The sequence below is a fragment of the Centroberyx affinis genome, unplaced genomic scaffold, assembly GCF_046629955.1.
Source record: "Centroberyx affinis isolate AG114_WGS23_722 - 3 ecotype Tasmania unplaced genomic scaffold, CSIRO-AGI_Caff_v1 ptg002023l_1, whole genome shotgun sequence".
In the NCBI taxonomy this organism is placed as follows: domain Eukaryota; kingdom Metazoa; phylum Chordata; class Actinopteri; order Beryciformes; family Berycidae; genus Centroberyx; species Centroberyx affinis.
This window is the reverse complement of record NW_027280362.1, coordinates 220,404-234,768: the sequence shown is the minus strand read 5'-3', so window position 1 is coordinate 234,768 and position 14,365 is coordinate 220,404. Positions and strand designations below refer to the sequence as shown.

The window sequence follows — 14,365 nt, the reverse complement described above, 5'->3', positions numbered from 1 at the left end:
CTCCCCTCCTCCCCTCCTCCACCAATCTTCTTGTCAGCCTGTTTACCGCTCCGCTGACGCCAGGTAAAGCGGCTGCGAGGGGAGGGGCCTGCCTTACCTGTGTGTTCAGTCAAACTCCTCTGAAGCACAACCTCCCCCCCCCATTGGCCGGGGGCCTCGAAACAAACCCCGCCCTCCAAACCCCCACGAGGTGAAACCCAACACCTGTGACATCACGCACCATAGACATTGGCTGCTCGCTGGCTGGCCCCGTTCACAGCGCTGCAGGGCTTTTCCGCCGCTGCTCACTCCCAGGAGAGATCGGCAGCGGTGACCCGCGCCAGGCAGAGCGGCCCCTCAGCCAGAAAGGAGCTGATATCCATTCAGATCAATCAGACGGCCAACACTCTTTCCAGAGCCTCTACCTGCGGCTGACCTGACCGGCTGCAGACCGCCCCCCCCCCCCCCCCCCTCAGGCTCTGCGCTCCGCAATCTTTAAGGGGGAATTGCTTTATGGCTTTGTGGAGGAATTGTTCTGCCACTTTTTGAGGCTTCTGAGACAGCGGAGGCAGCACAACAGCACACACATTCCCAAGGGATATCTTCTCTGTTTTCTCCATGGATCTTGATGTGGGTAAGCACTTATTTACTATTCAGCAGCTTCTGAAGTTTCATGCCACCCGGTCACATGCTTTTTTGAGATATGTGCTGTTGTTTTTTTGTAATTATTTTGAGCAATTTTTGAAAGTGGTTTGCAAGCATCTATTTATGGCCTCACTGAAAATGATCCCGTCTTTGGATTAGTTTTGTCTTGATCAACGGTGTTTTATTGTGGATTGCACTCAACAACAAAAGACCCTGATGAGGCGTACGTGTTACCTACACACACACACACACACACACACACACACACACGACCAGGTAGCAAGCGAGGGAGAAACAGATAGAGAGGAACGAACTAAGAATATTGAGAGAATATTGAAGGCTTAACCTCGCCTGCAGGAGTGAGACTGTGAGTTCAGTCTGAGTATCTACTCTAAGTGTAGCAACAAACGGAGCACATGGTTCCTTGTTCCACACACCGTCCTTATTCGATGCTTTACCCTCCTACACACTTCACCCATAATCCACAACTCTTTCCTCTGGGTTGAGCAGAGAATGACTTTCAAAAATGCCTTATAATAATTTTAATAATTTATTGCAAAGCACTATTCTAAACAAAGTGATACAGAGGAAGCTAACGAATCCAACAATACTTCAGATGCATTTCAAAAGATGACGCTTTTATAGACTACATGAAGCCTTTAACAAAACTCACAAATTAACATCAAGTAATATATCAAATACAAAATGAAACCCAGTACAATACAATTAAGTTATACACATTTATATGAATAACTATCAATTGGAAGTTTACGATAATGAGTTTTTAAACAGGACTGAAATGAGTGAGTGTGTCAGTGTAATTTTTTTAGGCAGGTTACTCCAGAATCTATTTGCCAAAGATCACCTTTTGGTTTTTAGTCCAGACTCAGGAACAGTCAGTAGAGCTTTGTCTGCAGACCTACAGCCGCACTTTTGCACTTTCCATTGAGGGTTAAAAGAAGTGGCTTGTGCCAAAATGAACGTTGAAAAAGTGAACTGAATTTTATAATACTGAGTGGGGTTTCTTGGGGACAATGAATTACTCTTCGAGAGCTGAGAGTTTTCATTTTGCAGAAAAAAAAAAACATTCATTCAAATGGCTCCTGATTAATGAATACAAAGGCCACACTTTGGTCAGTCGATGCCTGATTTGTATTTAGAATTGAAGCCTTGAAAATGTCCCTCCATGACTTTTCCTAGAGTCAGTTTCTGCACAAACCAAATGATTTTGCAAATCATGCAAGGAAATAGTAGTTACAATTACATTTTGCCCCTTTCAACGGCTTGCTGGCCTTCTCTTAAACTCCCCCAAAAACAACTGTCTTTCTTAGTGTTAATGTTTACATAAAACAACTGTATCTAGATAGAAGAGCACTTTGAGAAGTAGGCCAGATGCAGCACTGAAGAACAGGTCAACTTCCCCACAGCGACTCTGTACACCGGAGATCTGTTTTGGTGAGAAATCACCCCGGACGAGCTGCGGTCTAACGTTGCTCAGCGGAGAACTGGCTACTCTTTGGGGAGCGCTTACATTTCAGGCGGCTAGGCTTACGTCTTTCAACCGCACTATTGTCAGCACCTAATCCCACAGTCCTCTACGGTCTCGGAGTCATTCATTTAGAGAAGCCACCGTTTACTTGGAACTGGATGGCCTACATGTTACTACAACTCATTCTGTGGGATTCGCCACATGTTCCTTTTCACACTGAGGGTGTTTACACGCACCCGAATACTCCAATTACTGTAAATGATACGCTTAAGGCCGTGTTTACTTTGTTTCTATGGCTTGAGGTGATTTCTCTAATGACCTGGTTAACATGGATTCACTTAATAACGGGTCTAAACCTGGTCGAGAACTTTTTGAACAAAAAGTTGTCGAAAAACATAAGGATGTTCAATTTTTTAATTTGGTTTAACATAAAAACAGTTTCTTTGTCGATCTTAATGACATGCGCAGGTTTAAAAAAAAAAAAACAGTGTTTACATGCCGCAATAAATAGAAAGATTGAGTGTTTACTAGGTTGTGCTTACTCTGATTATGACCTTACCCCGATTAACATAATCAGATACAGGCGTTTACATGACAATTTCTATCGTTGCGGTATTGCCTTAATCAGGTTAGGATGGAATCGTGAGCGTGCATGCACACATAATAAACACGTGTGAACGTAATGAAGAGAAAGACAGGGAAATCAAAGCAAATTGGCCCGGAGCAGAGGAAGTGGAACAAATGAAGAGCTCAGGCAGAAGAAAAAGTCAACCGTCCCTCCTAACTCCCCCCCTCCCCCCGCCCCTAGTAGGCAGCAGCTCATCTGGGCCAGTGTTGGGCTGTTGAGATGGAACAATATACCTTATCACTGCTTTCTATACCCCACCACAAGTTGCTTTTGACCCCTGCATTCTGAGCTTTACGAGCGTCGGGCTCTTCGGGGCGTCTTTCACATCCACCCCCACCCCTCACCCCCCACCCCTCCTCCTTCGTCACTTCGTCTCCCCCGTCCTCCTCCGTCTGCCTCGGCCGGCGCCACATGCCGGAATCCGAGAAAGGGCTTTGCTCACGGCAGGTTAATTGCCTCTGAGATTCCTGCGCTAATGGAGCTAATCCCGCCTTTGTGTCGTTTGCGGTCCAGATTTGAGCTGTTTGCCTGGTTATTGTGTGAGGTCGCGAGAATTAATTGATTACCGCCGAGGCTCCGCTCTTGTCTCGCTTTAGCTCGGTTGATGAATCCTTCACAGAGCGGCTCAGAGAGGTGTTGTGTTTTGTGACGGGAGAGACACAATGGCACTAAGAAAGACGTACACGGGGAAGGACGCTAGCACACACACACGCGCGCGCACACACACACACACACACACACTGATGTCTGAAGTCAACATGAAACCTTTTACCACAGCTGGAGGAGGATCAAACCGGAGTTGCCGTAACACTGGTAATTTGGTTGCCTTATGAAGAGAGCATTTGAGTTTATTTCTTCCGTCTTTGAAGTAGGAATTCAAAGTCCCCTTCCCTCTCCCACAAGCTTCAGAAGGGGAGTTCAGAATAGATGGAATTTATTACCATTTGATTTTCCTGCCTCAGTTATTTAGGGTGTCATCCATAACTGGTGACTGTGTGGAACTTAATCCCTCACAAGTCCAGCTCTTTGTGGGGCAAGATTGCAACATTTTCAGTTGAGATTGTTTTTTTTTATCTTTGCCTTGTGCTTCTATATTTTCACCATTAATCAAAGTTATTTTGATGATTACGTTCATAAATTCATGACCAGAGTGTTAGTAATAGAAGCCAATCTATAGCTGTGAAATCTCACAAATGTGCTACTTCATAAATAAGATGTAAATATAATATTTCTGCTTTGAGGAGTCCTTTTCATTGTATTACCCCGAAGCAATCCTTGCTTGCTGTGAAACTGTTAGTGATATACAGCCTTCAGAGGCCAGTTACAGTCTCCCTACAGCATCCTATAGGAGTCCAGTGCTCATCAAGGGGTCCCTTGGGTTTAGGAGCTGTAAAGAAAATCCTTAAAGGGATTGTTCAGGGTTTTCTGAAGCCTATCTGATTTATAATGAACTCGGAATGCTTTCAAAGAGCCTTTGCATCAGTGTTTTGGTTGTCGAAATATTAGAAGCACAAGTCACATTCTATTCAAGTCACTCTACATAATTAACTGTATTGTGAAAAAGTGAATAATTGGATTGGAATTCTATGTAAGGGATTTTCAGAGCTGTGTTCCCTTTTTAACCTTATTGATTCCCACTAGCATGGCGAATATACGCTACCAATTACTTCCTCCGATATCCCGCGGACCTAAAACAACCTGAAAGGATGCGTGATAAATCAGATAAGCCTCTTTTGAAACCTCAGAGAGCGCTTCCTCCACCGGCATGTTTTTGAAGCTGTGGGTGGAAGTGTGACGGGCGCGGCGGCAGCCTGTGGACCCTCCAGCGGGCGGGTTCACGACACCGCCTGTGTGGGAATCCACTGGCGGAGGTTGTGGGGGTGGGGTGGGGTGGGGGGGGATGGTTGGGGGGAGACGAGTCCCGACACGCCTGGTGAATATACGGGTAGGAGGCCACCTGACTGGCTGTTATGACAGGAGTTATGGCCTAAGACAACTCGCTCCGTTCCTTCGTTTCACTAAGCCTGACTGAATGGGACAATAAAAAGGGAGAGCAGGGGAGGGGTGGGATTCTTTTCAATATGTGTCATCGTTCACGTATGAAAGAGGATATTTATCATCGCGCGGTGAGAGGCCGTCCGCTCGTCGGCGAGGCGGTTTGTCTGGAGATACATTAGCATGCTGTTGGGCCACGCAGGAGGAGGTGATGAGTGACTCAGTGCTGCTACTACGAGGGCTTCGCCGATATGGGTCTTTGAAGGCCGATAACGCTATTTTTAGAACAACGTGATCTTTCTTAAGCCAGAAAACTTCTTCAGTCTTTCTCCCAGAATTTCATTCTTTAATTAAAAGAAAAAAAGAACAAATAAATGAATAAATAAAGGAACTAAATGTCATCGCAGGTGTTTTATGCAGCTGTGGTCAGGGAGGAACCTCCATCGTATCACTGACTGTTTGATATCATGACATTTAACGAAAGACCAATATTGGCTCCATATCTTGGTGTAACCCCAGCTACTGCAGCCCTCCACAGCTCTACGAACCAGTAATCCCATAAAAAACCCTTACATTTACATGAATTCACCCCTTAATTCATGCAAGGGAGATAAAAAATCAAAAGCGCCGTAAACACCCCTTACTTTTTGACTCCTTTTTGTCTAATTTAATATAAAATTCATGGGTTTGGTTTGGTAGTGCAGGGGGGTCCAGCAGCGAAGCCGTGAGGGAATGTGTCACTCCGTCTTAAGCTGTGACCCCTCTACATGCAGCCTGGAGACCAGAGGATTTAGCAGGGTTCATATTTAACAGTGTTTATTAACCCGGTCAAATGAGCAGCTGTCCTGACAGGACGTGTCACCTAAAAAGCCGCAGTCCTGTCTGTGGCCTTTGGCATGGTGCAGCACAGCTTTACACCCCCTCTTCATTACAGTGTGGATTGCTGTTGCTGGAATGTGAGAAAATGCCGACATGTTAGACTCTGCTGATCCTGTTGCTGCCAATAAGCCCGTTCACCTGAAGATAATATTTACCGCGCCTTGTAGCTCCTTGAAAGAGCTTAATGATAGCAAACAGAGACAGAACCGCTGCCAGCTTCCCTCTTTCTTGACGTATTCGCAGCTTTGCTGACTTGTAATTTGCCATATTATGCTGAATCGTTGCTGTCTACATACACCATAATTATAGAAAAGAGGGAGGTGTTATTAAAAGGCACACCACAAAGTGTAATGTTAGCATTGATACTAGCCTAGCGTGTTCTATGATATCTTCAAGCTCAACAGAACAAAACCAACCTCTTGATTACTGACACCAGGTTGTCAACCACACTGAAAACAAACCCTCTTTCCTTTTTGTTTTGTTTTTTTTGGTAAAGTTGGAGGTGACACCAATACCTTCTGTTACAGCTAGAGGCCAGTTTTGAAGCCCAATTCCTGGAAATGTACTGTATCATGTTAGCGTTTTTACAGAAAGACATTTTGCATGCCTACCTATATTCCTGTATTGAAATTCAAACCCGGAACTGAAATCAGCGCTCCCTTAGCGCAGCTCAATACCACTTCATTTAATTTTTTTGTTTTATTTGTTCAATATTGCTATGGTGTAGGATCTTCCAATCAATACTGTGAACAGAAACAAGTCCACAAGTTCCAAAGCCACAAACCAGAGAACTAATACTTGTAAAATCCACTGACAATCAATCAGAGTTGATAAAGTTGCAAAATTAATGAGTTTTTATACAAAAAAAATGTATGATTGTAAGACAACACATACTTCAGCATTTTATAATAAACCACATTGTTGTATAAGTAGTGCTTATATGTGGGGACAGTGTCGTAGCTAACGTTAACTAGCTAGCCAAGCAGCCTGATGCTACTGTATTCTCCAAAGAAGAGAAGCTGATAAACTAGGGACCCAGAGAGCTGAGGTCACATTCAAATAAACTGATAATTAATTAGGTTTATATGTCATCACCGGAAATATGCCATGGGACCGTACAGAATGTAGGTTTTGGCCTGCCGGTGGTTTGGGTCAACAGCCCTCTGCTCTGCGCCTCTTTGTTTTAAGACTTGAGATGCAGAGGGCAGAAATTGGGTTGCTCTTGCAGTAATTGGCTGAGAGATGGCTTTTAGAACAACATCAATTATTCAAGCCAGACATCCCTTTCCATCCTTGAGAAACACTGAAAATTGACTCATGTTGTACTGATGTAAGTACACAGCGCTGTTTGTTCTGTGTAGCCTAAGTTTTCACGGTGCTGTATGTTCTGACTCACTCGGTTGCACTTTGACAGTAATGATCTCATACACTCACACTCATGAGACCTCTTGGCTTGGGTAGATGGCTTGTCAGAAATAATATGAGCTGTTTACATTATTACTCATGGTTTATGTTAATCTTTCAGTTTTCTAAACTTTATCATTTTATTTATATCCATTTTGATTCTGTGACCTGTGTGTGTGTGTGTGTGTGTGTGTGTGGTGGGGGGTTGCTATCGGGGGTGGGAACAGGGGAGACAGTTTTCATTGCATCTGCATTTATGAGTCATTATACAGTATGTAATTCAATCATGTCATTATTTTTTTACTTTGTAACTGGATGCCTGGATATCCAATCACAATTTGACCACAAAAAAATATTATTTAACAAATTCAAATCAGGTCTTGGCGCGGATTTGGAAAATTTCAATTCCCATCACTGTAATTAAAACTAATGAATCCTAAAATTACGGCATTAAGTACATGGCAATAAATGTTTACAAAAAAATCATGCATATTTAATGGCAATTTGTGTTGATCTCAATGTAATGCAATCACTGCAAATACATTCCTGGAGTGAATTAAGCTGAAAGTCTCTGATTTTCACATAATTGATTACAGCATAGGATGTAGACCTAAGACCTGTGGAATAATACTGTGATTGGTGATTGATGAGTATAGCCTTTAATCACATTGTGTTAATGTATCAAAGCTCTGTTTCTCATTTTTTCGCTCCACTAGCCAGCTGACAACCAGTCTTTCTCTCTGCTAGCTTCCTGAGCCATCAGCAACCGAATCAATGAAAAACCTGTGCGGTATCCTGCAGTCTCCATAGAGGGAAGAGGACAGAGTGATGGGGGGAACTAACAAGTGTCTGTAGAGGAACATTGTTCCTGTAGGTAACTTATAGTCTGGGAGCCTTTAAAGGCTGTCTGGGCAGCTTTGATAGAGGAGCTGGAGGGAGAGCCATGACAGCAGCAGACAGGGAAAGTGGAGATGGGTTGGGCTTCCTCTGGGGAGGAAAGCCTCATCTTTCTCCAAACTCCAAGCCCCATTTAACAACTCTAAGGGACTGCACTCATAAACTCTTATTTAGCATGAATCCTTGCTTTAGGATTCTGCTGTAAAAGTAACAGGAGGCTACATGCAGACCGAGCACGACCACCTTGCTTTGCATAATCTTGAATTTACACTTACTCAGTAACTTAGCTAGCGAAGTGGCTAGCTGTTTGTTAGGTTAGGCTAGCAATAGCTAACATTGCTAACCACAAACAGCTGTGTGCCAGAGCTAAGGTTAGCAGCTAATATATTTGAAGCTACTGAATAATAATCAAAATGTCTATAATCAAATTTCTGGAAAACCTAATCTTGAAATTACGCTTTACTCTAGCGAGCTAGCTAGCTAAGTGGCTACAGCTATTTGGATGTGATGGGATAGTTAGGCTGCTAAGCTAACATTAGCGACTTGTTTAGCGTGCCAGAGCTAAAGTCAGCAGCTAAAATACTTAAGGTAACATTACCCCAGGAAGACCAACAATCTGACACTTTACTCCAAAAAGAATTCTTTCTTCCATCTTCCATTCAAAGCCGAAGTGGAACTAGGGGCGAAAATTTAGTGACCAGGAGAATTTGAGACCTGGATGAATGAATGAAATTGGTTCTTGTTCTGTGACCATTAGCATAATATGAAACTTTTTCACTTTTCTTGTTGCATCATGGGCCTGGTTCACTTCTCCATCTACCTCATCATGCCATGCCCACACGGTTACTAGCTTGTCATAGTGAACAGAGGCGAACTGTTGTCTAGTGTCCATCTGGCTTAAAGGGCACCAGCCAAATCTGCTCAGTGCAGTTTTAGCTGTTAGAGTAGATTCGTCTAATGCAGCTTGTGGTGTGGGGAGCTCAGTATTACTACCTCCCCCATACACACACACACACACACACACACACACCTCCTCTTCCTCCATCCTTGATGCATGTCTGAATGACTTCAGCCCTCTGCGCTGCCCTTATCTCCATGGACTTTGGACTTGAGTGGAGAAAGGGCCAACTCAGACGCAATAAAGGAAAGCTTTTAACAGTACACTAAGGCTCGGGGATTTAGACTTCGGCTTCGGACTACTGAATACTCTTTTATAGGTTGTATAGTGGAGCTCATCAGCAGCGCACAGTGGCGTCATTCAGCACTCACTCTCTCCTCTATCTCTCTCCTTTTGTCTCTCCGGTTCTGTATCTCTTTCTCCCTCCACTTGTAAATTCTCACTGTAAAAGACAACTCAGTGGATCCAGCAAAGCTACTCTGAAACTACTCTGTCTAGTTTTACAAGCTACCAGTTACTTTACAGTGGAAGAAGCTGAACTACAGCAAAGCTTCCCTCAACAGAAATATAGTTTAGTTAACTGAAGGTACTTATAAGAAGTGGCCTAGTTCAAACTACTTTTAAAAGACGATCAAATCTACTTCTGCAGTGTCATATAACACAAATCACATGACTGCAAAAAAATATCACTGATTAGGTTGACAAGGTGTGTGTATTGTTTGGGCCAAAGACACGAGAGGCAGCAATTAAAATACAATTAAAATAAAACGATGGAAAAATGCAATTGCCTTTGTTATTATTATTATTATTATTATTATCATTATTATTGTTATATAGCTTCAAAATGACTAAAAAGTAATAATCCACTAAAAACACTATCCACATTTGAACTGAGTTGATTTACCACTACTACTAGTTCAACTCATCAAGACTGCTGATAATAGGCTACACATCCCAATAGATCATTGTTCTATATATATATACAAGATGATTTTTAAAACCTTTCTTGTTTATTTAACTGGCAGGGGAGTGACAGGAAGGATGTAAAAGAGAGGGAGGAGGAAATAGAAGAAAGGTTGTGATCTATATTTGAACCTATAACATCATGCTACGTACCTGTGACTAGACACCCACTCAGCTTTGTATTTTTGAGCTATTTCAAGCTTCATTCATCTCTACCACAGTTGGGCACAATTCACTTTCAGTTCAGCCAATTCAAAATGTACATTTTGAAGCTACAGTTACACATAACATCCATGCAACATTCTAAATGTTTTGTATAGATTGAATATAATATCTGCTTCCAGAAGTGACTGAATTGAATGTGAATCAACCCAAACCCTGTCCAGGGACTTGAGAACACAGCGGACTCAACCGCAGCATCTTCATGAGACAGTGCCATGTCTTTGATTTGCCACTGATGAGGGTTGCTGCATTATTGAAAATCCTTTTCTTGTTGGCAGCATGAAACCGATGCTACCGCTGGCTTCTGATTATAAAGCATTCTGCAGCTAATTATCATTGTTGTCAAAAGAGAGACTTTAAATGCAGAACAACTTGAGAGCCTCCTGCTAATTAACTTACATTCAGATCCACAGTGGATGGAGTGAACAAGGATTTAGAAAAGGTGGAGACAAGTGAGCGCAATCCTTGTGTAAAATCTCACACTGAGTTGCTTTTGATGAACAAGAACCAGGGAGAATCAGTGGGCCTCATTCACAAAACTTTTCTTAAATTCTACTTACTTTTGCTCAAGTGCCTGTGAGAGACCAATGTGCAATTCATATCAGATGGGTGTATGCAAATCTGATCAGATGCATTTCATGAATGAGGCCGAATGCCTTCCCTATACCGTTAAGGTTATTGTGCGTTAGGGAATTGAATGAAATGAAAGAAAAAACATTTGCTCTTTCCATTGAAAATGCTTGGAAGAGCAAACTCCCATGGAAGAGTGCGGTTTGTGTCCAGTCTGTGTGCAAACAGCTAAATCTCTACCTGGCTTCCACTGGCTAGCCTGCTGAGGAAAGGGGATTGTTTCCTTATCTATCTGTTGCCCTGCAGACCTAAGCATTTCAACTGTGTGTGGGTCTGACCATAGGCACCATGTCCTTCTCTGAACACAGAACTGATATCAGAAATATATTTAGGTCCCAAAACGATGCAGGTAGCAGCTGTGGACGATGGACTTTCATTTTGTCTCTATATTTACACTGGTATTGAATGTTGGTGCAGGCTGCCCTATCAACATCTATTCAGTGTCAAAATGTTAGCTGGGTAGCTGCTAGCTGCATGGTTTTGTGAAATCACGACCTAAATATCTTTCTGATAGGAAGGTTAACCAGCCAAGTGACAGTGATTTTAATTATGAATTGAAATATCTTGACATTTACAAGCTGTACAGAGATTTCCCTCCTTGACATTTCTTTAGAGACTAGTGTTTTTAGATTTTTATAATCATACAAGGAAAGTGATGTTTGATCGATTTTATACGATTTGACGGGTCCATTTTGACAGTTTCCATGGAGACTGACGCTCTCTGCACCAGACCGATTCTCCGGATTTTCCATAACTTAAGGTTTACCAGGATATCCCTACATTTAATTTTATCCCTCTGCTAATTATGGCTCTCCTAGTGTTAACGAATCTTTACCGTGCCATAACATCATATTGTGAACATTTGAGGCCATGTCCTGGATGTCACCATCCATCAAATGTTTACTGGGCTGGCTCTGAGGATGAGGGGGACCAGCCAACCTGCCCCCCCCCCCCCCACCTCCAGCCTTCACCCTGGCAGGCTTGATGGTGATCGATGCCACCCTTCTACCCCTGATGAAAGGGAGATGTGGCCCTGCTTCTGCCTGCCTGTCTGGGGAAGATGAGGCTGCCAGTATAACCAGTGGTGCACACTGTGATTGGGAGGTGGGGGGGGCAAACTGCTGACAGGCTGGCACGGCCCCTCGCTGTGAGCGCTCAACAACTCTGCTGTCCTTTAGCACAATGGCCTTCAGCAAAATGAAAGATACTTCTTCACTCCGGAAAACTGCTGTTCCCGTATCTCGCTGTCATCTGTCATTCCAGATGCTGATGCTGATCTGCAATAACCCTGAAATAACGATTGTTTTTGGGGTTCTTATCCCCGTAATTGGGCATTAGCTTCTAATGGAGTCCACACCAAAGTTTTATCACTGTTTGATTCAATAAATACTAGTTCAATAGTACTGATTGAACTAGTAGTTTAATGACAGAATGTGCAAGACTACTTTGATCATAGGGCTCCCTCTCCCCACTGTTAACTATAATATAAATAGTTCTGTCTGTCATACCTCAATACAGCAACATGACACAAGTAATCTTTTCTTTCTCTTAATTACCTCCGCCAAGGAGGTTATGTTTTCGGTGCCGTTTGTTTGTTTGTCTGTTAGCAGGATTACGGAAAAACTACTGCCCCGATTTTCATGAAACTTAGTGGAAGGGTGTAGCATGGGCCAAGGAAGAACCCATTAAATTTTAGAGCGGATCCGGATCCGACTCACGAACAAGCAATAATAGCACGAACCTTGGCGGAGGTCTGCGCTCTCTGAGTGCCCTTCTAGTTTCCACATGTAAATGTTCAATCATTGCGCTCTATTTCTTACACCCCCTTTCATCTCTACTCAGTTTTCTCTTTTCCAAAGACAATTCGACAGTTGAGTCCTCTTCCTCAATCTCAATTTTTAAGGAATAAAACAATAGATAGTTTTGTCGCTGTGTAATAAAGCACTGCGGAACTAAATGGCTGTAATTGGATTCGTTTATTGCTCAGATTTGTTTACTGATCAGGACAAACAGCGGGGAAGCTACAAATAAACAGAAGATAATGACAGAAATATTAACTATATTCAGGGGTTATTGGTGGGGTTATTGGTGGGGTTCGGGGGGGGGGTCTGTAGGACTATCCAGCATCAATATCTGGATACTAAATCACTGGTAACACCATGCTGATATGGCTGACAGAAGTGTCGATGTTTCCTGCTATATGTAATCTGAAAATGCCAAGTCGCAATTGCTGGAATTGATTGAAGACTCTTAATTAACGGAACTGTTAAAAAAAAAAAAAAAAAAAAAAAAAACTGACAAAGATAGCTTTATGAGATTACTTCACTGTAAGTGCTGTCAACGTAATTAAATATCGCAGACATCCAATAATCAATGCAGTGACCCTGGTGCTCTGAGCAAGCACATCAATGATTGCCTTCCTTTCTGCGAGGCCCTGTTTCTATTGAGAGTCCAGACAGTCAGGAGTCTAGAGAATTGTAAAGCAATTACAATGTATAGATAACACAGTCATCCTCACTTCTTCACACTCAGTGTTTATGTTTTCACTGATACTGTGGCTGCAGGAGTAGCCAGTCTAACCCCATTTTGTACCATTTTGTAGCTTTTGAATTGCTGCTGCTAAGTTGCTAGTATAATTATTTATTCAACTGTAGTTGATTCAGTTACTGTCATTACAATGAATATCACTGCATACTTAGAGTGTTTGTCTTGTGCTGCAAACTCTGCAAGTGTTATGTGTGTGAGTTTGCCATATTAATATGTATTGGAATCATTTGAAGCAAAAACAGAATCATATCCCATTATCTTTCAGAGCCTTTGCTGTTTTCTGACACCAGTCAGCACTAGGCATTGTGGGAACAAATATACTCTGGCTGTTTGCATTTGGTCTACCTAGTATTATACCCTAACTCAGCAGTTCTGGCAGTGTTCACAATGAATCGATAAAAATATGAAAGATATGTTAGTTTCCACTAGGCACTCCCTGCAAAACAAACATTTTTGTTAATGGTCCTGTGGAATTTTAGCGGATCACCCCACTGCTATAATACCACATCACACTGAATTCTTTGTGATGTCTTAGCTTGTGCCCCATAGCTTTAAAAAATGCTGCTAATTAATGTTCATCACTTCATAAATCAGGCTATTTTATCTGTAAGCATTTAGTAAAATTTACAGGCTTTAGCCCTTTAATCCTATTCCCTCTGTTCCTCAGCAATCTCATACAGTTTTTCTACTGTGCCCACACTGGGCCTATGGGTACGGTGCAGTATCAGCACCCTTTGGTTTTCCATTAGGTCACTGACCAGGCATGTTGCTGTTAATGTTAGTGGAGAATATGTTAAGCATGCTTTGAAATGAGTGTTAAAGCTGTTTTGAAGCTAGTATTAAATATATTTGGCCGCCTAACCAGCCTGCTTTAAGCCTACCTGTACTGAACTGATCTGTGAACAGTTCACTCACTCAGCCCCTCACGGTCTACGGAATATTTTTTTTGTTTTGATGGGTGCTCTGCTTTCTTGGATGGTGTACGGTAGCGAATGACAGAAAATACAAGAGGGAGGGAAGGGATGATATGCAAAAAATATCGAGAGCACACAACATTGTTAGCACAGTGTACAGAGACATAAGACAAGACAACCTGGGGACTCCGAGTGATATAGCTGCTAGAGTAGAACAGAATAGAGACTTTACTGTCCACACATGGAGCAATTTGACTTTGGATTCACTGTGATAC

At 42.5% G+C, this 14,365-nt stretch overlaps 1 protein-coding gene across 2 annotated transcripts in view; it reads left to right on the top strand.

Annotated features, from left to right (window-relative positions):
- Positions 1–300: 300 nt before the first annotated feature.
- The window catches only part of ptprfa (protein tyrosine phosphatase receptor type Fa), a 205,681-nt gene continuing 191,616 nt past the window's right edge, over positions 301–14,365 (top strand). For both annotated transcript variants that reach the window (XM_071531031.1, XM_071531030.1), the window contains exon 1: positions 301–613. The gene's annotated coding sequence lies outside the window, so the exon portion shown is untranslated. The remainder of the gene's footprint in view (positions 614–14,365) is intronic.